Genomic DNA, 10,878 nt, shown 5'->3' with positions numbered 1-10,878 from the left:
TCAAGTTTTAAGACTGGGAGAGTCCATTTCTACATTTATTCAAAAAAAAAAAAAAAAGCTGTAGACATAAATTCTATGAGGAAATTTGACTGCTTTCACTAAGGCAAGACTAGTACTCCTAGGGACCAGCACTCCTGTAATGTACATCTTTGGCTTGAGAACTCCCAGTCTGCTTCAGTTAAACTTTCTTAGAATTGCACTATAGTCTAAGAGTTTTCTGTACGAGTTTCCATCCTCCAACATCTCTTCCACAGAAGTCAGACCGACATCAAGTTCTGAGCAGTCTCCCAACCACTTCTGACTCTTCATTTTCCTTCAGATGATTTTCCCCAATAAATCACTTACATGTCTAAACCTGTCTGCTATCTGCCTCTCAGAGGACTCAAACAAATGTAAGGAATGCCAGAAAACAGGTGGTAAAATAGGGTCTGGTAATAGGTCACTCACTAATTGGCAGGCAAAGAGGATGTCATCCTGAAGAAAATGGGAAACATAGTCCCTGCCACATTGTGCAGAGAAATGACTTTACAGATTTAATGATTCCAGCGATTCAAAAATATTATGGCAATAATGTTTAGAAGGCATCAGAGCTTATTACTGCAATTTTGAATTATTTTCCTACAGAAAAATGTTATGAAATTCAGTTTAAAAACTAAATATGACAGCCAGAGAGACTCTATAGTAGCTTTTTAAAAACTCCTTATACAGCCATGGAAGAGAGGATACAACTAAGCATCCAACATGACTTGGGGCACATTCTAGGGATACGAGGATTTATCACCCTAGCAAGGACCCCAGGGACTGGGACATACTTACCACTAGAGTGCAATAGTTCTGAAAAGGGCTATTGCTGGGAAAATTGAAAAGGTCAATGCAAAGTGAAAATGCTCAAGCTCCCATGACTCACAGTAGAAGAGGAATAAAAAGGTCAAGTACAGTGGGCATGCTGAAATTAATATATCAGGCCAAATAATATCACCATGTTATCTTCCATGTGAGATTCCAAAACACATATCATTTTCCGAGGCCATCAGCAATGTGCTGGGGAGAGGAGAACCAACATTACACAAAAAGTACAGTAGTGGCCCTCCTCTGCACTCACAGAGCTTTCTCTTTAACATCCATGATAGTGATGTGCCAAGAAGTAACAGGAGTCAGGTGGCAGTGTTGAGCTGCCAGAAACCAGAAGCCCCAAATTACTGTATGCACATCAACATTCAAGGAGCAGCCGAAAATCGCTGACTGGCAGTGTGTTTGAAGATGGCTCATAGGCAATGGCATCTCTATGAGAAAATAGACACCTAGTCAATAAGGATGCTGCTTAAAATTTACAACCAGAAAAAGGCAAGAGTGAAGAGACAGGAGGTTGAAGGCGGTTGCCCCAGTAAAAAGTCAGCATTACTTGGCCAGTTCTCAAAGTAAAGAAGTGATCAGGTGTCTGGAAGAAAAGTCCTGCCATACTGTGGCAAAAGTATATTGTAATCATTACTCCAGTTCTTTTCCAGAGGGACCTAAGGCCACTTATTCTGATGAGTATAGTGTAAAGGAAAATACCCAAACGTTTTGCAGAGCCCTGGGTGTAGTCTATATAGATACCCAGAGACCTAAATTGGCATTGAATTTCCCTGTTACAGCAGGAGATGTTTTGTAGATAGAATGATCCCCACAAGTGGCTGCTGGGATGTGGAATAAGAATCTATTCTTATTGGGATCATTCTACTAAGTAGACAAATTACTAGGCCAGCAACCTTTAACCAGTCTTTATCATTGGCCACCCTAGAACTAGCATGATGGACACATTCATAGAATAACATCTGTGTTCAAGACAAGAGCCTGTCTTAATCCAATATGATTGTCTCCCACTTTCCAATCCCTGTTCACTGTTTCCTCTGAAAGTCCAATATGTCAGCAATAGAGACCAATGTTATGTACACAATAGTGGGCAAGGCTAAGTAGAAAGCTCTGTTACCATCTTCCTTAGCAGCCAAAATTTAAATCAAAAACAGTATTTCATCCAGGGATGAGGGATGATGGACATCAGTGTTACCATTAAAGGAGCACAGGATGCAGAGTAGTTTTCTTTAGCCTGTCTTTGTTTAATTCACCACACTGTCTCTTGTAGGTGGATTCTGTAAAGTATATGTAGATTGTAACTGGATTAACCAAGCCCCAATCCCAGGCATTGTGGTGTACGTTGTATCATTACTAGAGTAGAATAATAAGACATCAAGTACATGCTATTGAGTATAAATAAATCATTAATTAAATAGATTTAATTTTATTCTAGCCAGAAAAGAACAGAAACAGTTTATATTCACTTAGATAGACAACAATATTTATTTACAATTTCTCCTGAAGGCCATGCTAATTCTCATATCTTATAATATAGATAACAACATGGTTGAAAGAAGTTTAGACCACCTAGATATCCCAAAGAAGAGCATACTGATCCACAGCACTGATAACCTCACACTGATTGGTCCAAACAAGCAAGAGTTTCACTGTGTGGGTGCAAGTTGAACATAGTTATGGCTGCATTCCAGACACATTTAGGGAGCATCTTGAAAGAGAATGGGAGGAAATATTGCTAATGGGCAGAGATGTGATTTGTGTACTTCGTCATCCAGTTAGCATGGAGAAAAAGTGACCCAAGTAGAAATTAATGGTCAGTGACAAATGGCCTGGGCATCTGGTCAGGGGCATAGAAGAGAAAGGAAAGGAAGATCAGAGACAAGCGGGTCTGGGTTAGACTTGTGAAGGCATATATGGAATTGGCATGAGAAGTGAAAATTGTGTATCAAATAATGATAGCCACTACAAATCCATCATGAAGTAGGCACTGAACAACTGAGTAGACAAATGAGTAGGCCGGTAGCCTTTAGCCAGTCTTCACCATTGGCCATCCTAGAGCTAGCATGTTGGACACATTAACAGAATAACTATGTTCAAGACAAGGCATGAGTCCAGTAGCATAATCTCCCACTTTCCAATCCCCATCCACTATTGCTTCTGAAAGTCCGATACGTCAGCAATAGAGACCAATGCTGCAGTACCTGATATGGCATTAATCTTCATATAATAGCTGACTACACTGAGCCACTTCCATTCTGAAAGAGTTAGTGGTTGTTTCTCACAAGGACAGATACTTATTTTGTGTATCGATTTGCCTCTTTTTCCTACAGATCCTCCGCATAATATCAACATAGCATAATATCCAACCAGAGACCTCATTTGATAATATAAGAGGTATGGGAATAATACCATAGCCATATGATCTACGAGTCATATAATATGCACATCATCCAGAGAAAGTTGTTCTTATAGAATGCTTCTGATTGCAGAGCTGAAGTAGCAGCTCAGAGGCAATGCTCTGAAAACATCCTTCAGGATACAGCATATGCATTGAGAGGGTAATAATCTCCAACAGGAAAAATCCATGGGTCCAGAATTTAGTAGTAGGAACAGGAGTAGCACAATTATCATCTGTGATGATTTAATTTTCTGTGTCAAATGGACTGAGTCACAGTGTCCGGATATTTGGTGAACATTGTTATGTACGTTTCTTTCTTAATCAGATTAACATTTAAATATTGGTAGACTTCGAGTAAAGCAGATTACCCTCCATAATGTGGGTGACCCTTGTCCAATCAACTGAAGACTTAACATGGATATTCACTAAGATATCTTAACATAGATATCAACATGCATTTTATAATGGTTTTAATAACTTCACAATATTTTATCAGCCATTTGTACTGTTACTTACCTAATTAGTCCTCTATTATTGGATGGCAGGGTTTTTTTTTTTTTTTTCATTTTTCTTGTTCTATAATTAGAATAATGTTACATGATACTTCTACACATGAGATTCTTTATTTTTCGTTTTGTTCTTTGAGATGGAGTCTCGCTGTCGCCCCGACTGGAGTTCAGTGGTGCGATCTTGGCTCACTGCAAGCTCTGCCTCCCAGGTTCACGCCATTCTCCTGCCTCAGCCTCCTGAGTAGCTGGGACTATACAGGTGCCTGCCACCACACCTGGCTAATTTTTTGTATTTTTAGTAGAGACTGAGTTTCACCGTGTTAACCAGGATAGTCTTGATCTCCTGACCTCATGATCTGCCCGCCTTGGCCTCCCAAAGTGCTGGGATTACAGGCGTAAGCCACCACACCCGGCCTACATATGAGATTCTTTTGTTTCTCATTTGATTAATGTGGAACATATGCTCCCATATACCTAAGTAATTCCTCATACTTTAGCTTTTAAGTTAAATACAATTTCCTTAGGAATATCTTCCCAGGCTCTCTAAACTAGCGTATTCCTGCTTTTCTATGCTATTCCAGCATGCTCCATCCTATAGCTACAGCATAATTTGTTGCTGCAAACTTCTTCAAGTATTTATTTATTTTTTTAATTTGCTCTTCTTCTCACCAAAATGTTCTATGCATGAGGATAGAGTCATCATTGCCTGGTTAATATTTTATTCATGGCACACTAATCACCACATAATAGATACTAAATATACAATAGTTTAATCATGGCTCAATTTACTTTTTCATAATTTCTTTTTTGTATCTTTTTTTATGTTTTTTAAGTTGACAAAATTGTATATATTTATGATGTGTCACATGATGTTTTTATATATGTATATATTGTAGAATGGCTAAATCAAGCTTCACATACTTTTCTGTGGTTAGAACACTTAAGATCAATTCTCATAGCAATTTTCTGGTGTACAATATATGTACTAACCACTGTTACCATGATATACAATAGATCTCTTGAATGTATACTTTCTGTCTAAATGAAACTTTGTATCCTTTACCAAATCTCCCCAATTCCCCATTCTCCAGCCTTTGAGAACCACCATTCTACTCTCAGATATGAAATCATGTGGTATTAGTCTTTCAGTGCCTGGCTTATTTCACTTAACATAATGTTGTATAGGTTCACCTATGTTGTCATAATTGACAGATTTTTTTTTCTTAAGGCCGAATAATATTCTATTATGTATGTATGGCACATTTGTTTTATCTGTTCACCTACTGATGAACACTTAGGTTGTTTTCATATGTTGGCTATTGTGAACAACGCTTCTATGAACACAAGAGTGCAGATATCTCAACACACTGATTTCTTTTCCTTTGGATACATACCCAGTAGTAGGATTGGTGGATCATATGGATGTTCTATTTTTAGTTTTTGAGGAACTTCCATACTGTTTTCTATAATGATTGTACTAATCACATTCCCATCAACAGTAAAAAAATAGTTCATTTTTCTGTACATCCTTGCCCACATTTGTTATCTTTAGTCTTTTTGATAATAGCCATGCTAACAGGTTGTGAGGTGGTATCTCATTGTGATTTTAATTTACATTTCTCTGACAATTAGTAATATTGAAAAGTTCTTTCATAAATCTGTTGGCCATGATGTTTTTGCAAGTCCTGTGCCCATTTTAAAATCAGGTTATTAGTTTTCTCTCTATTGAGTTTTTGAATTCCTTTTATATTTTGGATACTAACACTTATCAGATGTTTGGTTTGGAAGTGTTTTCTACCATTCCATAGGTCTTTACTCTGTTGGTTGTTTCTTTTATTGTGTACACTTTTTAGTTTGATGCAATCTAATTTGTCTATTTTTACTTTTTTGTTGCCTGTGCTTTGGGGATCATATCCAAAAAATTATAGCCCAGACCAATGCCATGGAGCTTTTCCCTTCCATTTTCTTTCAGCAGTTTTACAGCTTCAGGTCTTATGTTTAAGTGTTTAATCCATTTTGAGTTGATTTTTATATAGAGAGTGAGATGAGTGTCTCATTTTATTCTTCTGCATTTGAATATATGGTTTTACAAACAATATTTGTTGAAGACACGGTGCATTCCCCACTGTGTTTGTTGAAAATTAATTGACTTTAAATGTGTGGATTCATTCCTGGGTGCTCCATTGTGGCTCCATTGGTTCATGTGTTTTGATTTTTTGTAACTTTTAAAAATGAGAGTATTTTCTTGATTGTTTCAAGATAATTTATTATCAGTATATAGAAACATACTTATTTTTGTATTCTGATTTTATACTCTGCACCTTTACTGAATTTATTTATTCTAAAAATTTTTGGTGGAGTCCTTAAGATTTTCTATATATAATATCTTGTTATCTACAAACAGAGACAATTTAAAGTTTTCCCCCCACTTTGGATGTTTTTATTTCTCTCTTTTGCCTAATTGCTCAAGCATGGACTTCCAGTACTCTGTTGAACAGCAGTGGTAAGAGTGAGCAACCTTGCCTTGTTCCTGATCTTAGAGTAAAAGCATTCACCTGGTCTCTATTGAGTGTGACGTTAGCTGTAGGTTTGTTATATATGGCCTTTATTGTGTTGAGGAACATTTCTTCTCTGCCTAATTTGTTGAGGGTTTTTATCATGAAAGGATATTGAATTTTGGCATCTATTGAGATGATCATATGATGTTTGTCCTTTATTCTGTTAATGTGGTGTATCATATTCATTGTTTTGCACATACTGAATCATCCTCGCATTCTAGAGATAAATTCCAATTGATTTTGGTAAATTATCCTTTTCATGTGTTGTTGAATTTGGTGCTAGAATTTTACTGAGTACTTTTGTGACCATGTTCACTGGGGATATAGTCCTATGATTTACTTCTCTTGTATTATCCTTGTCTTTTTTCCAAAATTTTTTATGAACTTTTTTATGAATGCTTTCCTTTATTTTTAACCTAAGAAATACTTTACACATGGAGACATTATGCATGTATTAAATTATTTAATTCAAAAGTGCTGTTTTTAGTAGGACATTTGGCTTGTTGACATGTTCAGTACAAAATACTCCCTTATATTTTATTTCATTATGTAAGAGGTTGATTAAGGAGACTAATATACCAGATATGTGAAGAAATCTGTGGTTAAAAGCTAAAACATTTGACTTCAAAATGTAAGAACATAATCGATATGAGTGTGAATTTGTATTTTCTTCCAAAGCTGTAAATTAAGTATCTCACTAGCAACTGTCAATAAAAATGGAGGTTTAATTTTAGAGAGATAGAACAGATTAGCATCAGTGAATAATCATGACAGGAGAGTAACCTAACAGTAAAGTCAAACAGATACATTGTAAATAAAGCTATAAAGAAGAACAGATAAGCCTCCTGATGTGTTAAATGATGGTAGAAAAATTGAGTTGTCTGCATTACTGCCCCCACAAGGAACAAATAAATCAGTCAATCCTATGTAGACAAAGTTATCTTACCCTCTTCCACTTTATGGTCTGAAGCATCCTGTCATTTGAGGGAATGGGAGAATCCCTTAGGCTGCAGACTAATGCAATTTTCCTTCTGCTAAAAGTAGTTTTGAGTCTTTACATGGTATTCTAGTTTTTTGTTTTTTTGGTTTTGGTTTTTGTTTTTTTGAGACTGAGTCTCGCTCTGTTGCCCTTGGCTGGAGTGTAGTGGTGTGATCTTGACTCAGCAACCTCTGCTTCCTGGGTTCAAGAAATTCTCCTGCCTCAGCCTCTCTAGTAGCTGCAATTACAGGCGAGTGCTGCCACACCCATCTAATTTTTGTATTTTTAGTAGAGATGGGGTTTCACCATGTTGGCCAGGCTGGTCTCGAACTCCTGACCTCAAGTTATCCCCGTGCCTCGGCCTCCCAAAGTGATGGGATTACAGGCATGAGCCACTACACCAGACCATAGTATTCTATTGAAGTAATATTTTCAAATGTACAATAACATAAGAATATGTCTTGCTGTTTCATTCACAGAGAAAAATTATTCAGTTGCCACAGATAAGATACTTACTAGTTTAATTTTACCTACATATTTCCTCCCAGTTTGGAGAAATCTAACTGGATAAAGGAAAAACATCAAATTAAATGAGTTGTCTATTTACATATCTATATTTGTTAAGGAACTTAGCAGCATGTAGAGTACTCTTGGCATTATGCTTGTGTTTATTTGTGTGGTGTGTATTTTAAAAGATGAACAAGACCAAGTCCTTGTTCTCAAAAGTCACAATTTAATAAAGATAGAAGAGAAAATATGTTTTTTTAACTTTACCAAATAAGTATAATATGCCTTGCATGTAATTAGTGCCATTATTGACACACAAGCAAAGTGCTGGAGGATCTATCAAAGCAAGCTACATCTCCATGACTTATAAGTATCAGAAGCAGCCTCTATGGAGTGTGATATTTGAGTTTATCCTTAAGTGATAGGTGGAATCTCAAGACATAAATGATAAGAAAGAAAATATGTTCTAAAAAAATGAATAATATGATTAAAAATTTAAATATTAAAAAAAAGCATGCTCAGGTACAGAGGAAGTTTTTGGTTTTAACTTTGTTTTGTTTTGTTTTTTTCTGTAGTGTAAAGTAGAAGGATGATATATGGATAGATAGAAGATTGGCCCAATCCTCTGAGGGGCAAATGAGAATTGGGCACTATTTTGATATGAGTATGCTATATTTAATCTCAAACTAATGTAGAGTGTGTCTGAGTTCAGAGAAGTGTAAAAGAAGTAGAGGATTTACTAAAATAGACTTGAATTCCTCTGAATAGGGAGGAGTCATACAGAAAAAGAAATTTATAGATGTGGATAGATATGGGAAGCATTTTCAAGTTAAATTTATAGAATTTAATAAAATACTACCTAAGTGGATGTTACATAAAAAGAAAATGAAAAATAAAGGTGACCTCAAATTTCCTAATCAAACCAGTAACATTTATAAGTGGAGGAAGAAAGAGGAGGACTTGTTGGTTTATAAGATGATTTTATCAATCAACTCTATAATTAGTGACTGACCCTATTTCAGGCACTGACTCTACATCTGGGAATGCTTTGAGTTAAAAAGAAAAATTTTAAATATACAAGATTTGATTTAGATTACATGAAGTTTTAATTGTTTCTCCTGTATATATATATAAAACCATAATTAGAAGAAATAATGCTTTAATATAATTATAAAGAAATATTGAAAATTAAAAGATAAAAATTCATCTTGCAAATACTAACCAAAGAAAGCTGCTCTGTCTTATATCAGACATACTAAATGCTAAGACATGATGAATTACCAAATTTAACAGTAACATTTCATAATGATAAGAGACAACTCACCCAAAACATATAACAATACTAAATTTGTGTGATGCAAGTAATGTAGCCTCAGAATAAATAAAGCAAAAACTTACGGAACTAAAAAGAAAAATATATATTTCTAAACTCTGAAAAATTTAAAATATCTCTATCAATTATTGATAGCACATGTAGACAAGATATCATTCAGAATACAGAAGATCTAATATCATGCTTAACAAATTTGATCTGATAGATATGTAAAACTTTGTACTCAACTACAACAGGAAAAAAATAGTAATTCAGTAGAGCAGTCTCCTCTCCCAATTTGTATAAAGCCAGATACAGTTTGGAAATGAATATTTTGAGCTTAGGGTTATTTTCTTGATCTCTTGTTTTTATTTTTTGAGTTCATAACAAACAAATATTTAGAAAAGAAAATACATTGTCTTAAGAAATCACAGATTTAAAACTTAAATATTTTATCAAAAATAACATTTGTTTTCTTGAGGGCATGTTAACATAAACCTTGTTTCTTTAAATGCTGGCTTTCTGATTCTTCTGACTCTACATCAGATTTATGTCTCAGTATAACACAGTATTTCACCTATCTTTTTAAAATTTTTGTAACTTTCAGAAATAAATTTATAAGATCAATAATCATCTCAATTTCTATTAATTCAATAATGCTAAAGAATTTTCTACATCAGAGGTCAGCAGACCACAAGAAGCAACTTGTTTTTGTAAGTAAAGTTTTATTAGGACACCTCTACAACTCTTTACCTACATATTGTCTACAGTGGTTTTTACATTTCCATAGGAGTTATGAGTAGTTGTGACCAAGAACACATGGCATATAAACCTGAAATATTTACTCTCTGGCCCTTTAAGAAAAAAAAAAAAAAACTTTGCCAATTTCTGATCCCTGATCTATGTGTTTTAACAAGCAGAAGTTAAGGTTCAGGAATTTAAGACGTATGACTCTTTTAGGTATAGCACTTACTTTTGTTTAAAGATTGACAGAAAGGTCAGTTGTTGCAATGTTCTGATTGTTAAATTAGGAACCCTTTGTATTAGATATTACTGTATATAAATACTTAATATTTGGGATTTTTAACTGGTGACTTCAATAAATGAGAACTTACCTTGCAAAAATTGTAATACATATAGGAACATGTGTAGATGTATAGAATTAATAATGCATCCTTCTCCACCTATTGGAGATAGTATTTGGGTAGGAGCATTTTTTGGAATCTGATTTAAATATTCAATTGACTCTGAGAGCCACCACACAATGAATTGAATAAACAACATTTCAAAGCAGAAAGAAAGACCCTATCATTCATAACTGTCTTCCCCATTCCTTAGCATGTGGCTTTTTGAAAACAATTGCATTAAAGGAACAATGAATGCATCCCAAACTCACTTCACCATGTATTCATTGTTTAAAAAAAAAAAAAAAAAAATGGACAGGGGAAATGAAATCACGTCTGTAGACTTCTGGAAACAATCATGCTGTGTGAGTCAGACTGAGGGTCAGCACTGCTTTGCCGAATACCATAGGATCATGCTCTTGAAAACTTAACCAACATATTAAGTAGTAAAGAGAAAGAAAAATGAATAAAAATTCACACAATTGCAGATTGTATAGTTTGATGCTATGCGAATGGTCTTCATTTATGGCTAGGAATTGCAAGACTGCTGTGAAGAGTGGCAATTATACCTTGAAAATAAAATACTGCAGTAATATCAGGACAGATATTAAAACAATAATGTGATCTAAAAGTTGCTTT

This window comes from Piliocolobus tephrosceles, chromosome 3 (genome assembly GCF_002776525.5).
Source record: "Piliocolobus tephrosceles isolate RC106 chromosome 3, ASM277652v3, whole genome shotgun sequence".
In the NCBI taxonomy this organism is placed as follows: domain Eukaryota; kingdom Metazoa; phylum Chordata; class Mammalia; order Primates; family Cercopithecidae; genus Piliocolobus; species Piliocolobus tephrosceles.
This window is presented reverse-complemented; position numbering follows the sequence as displayed.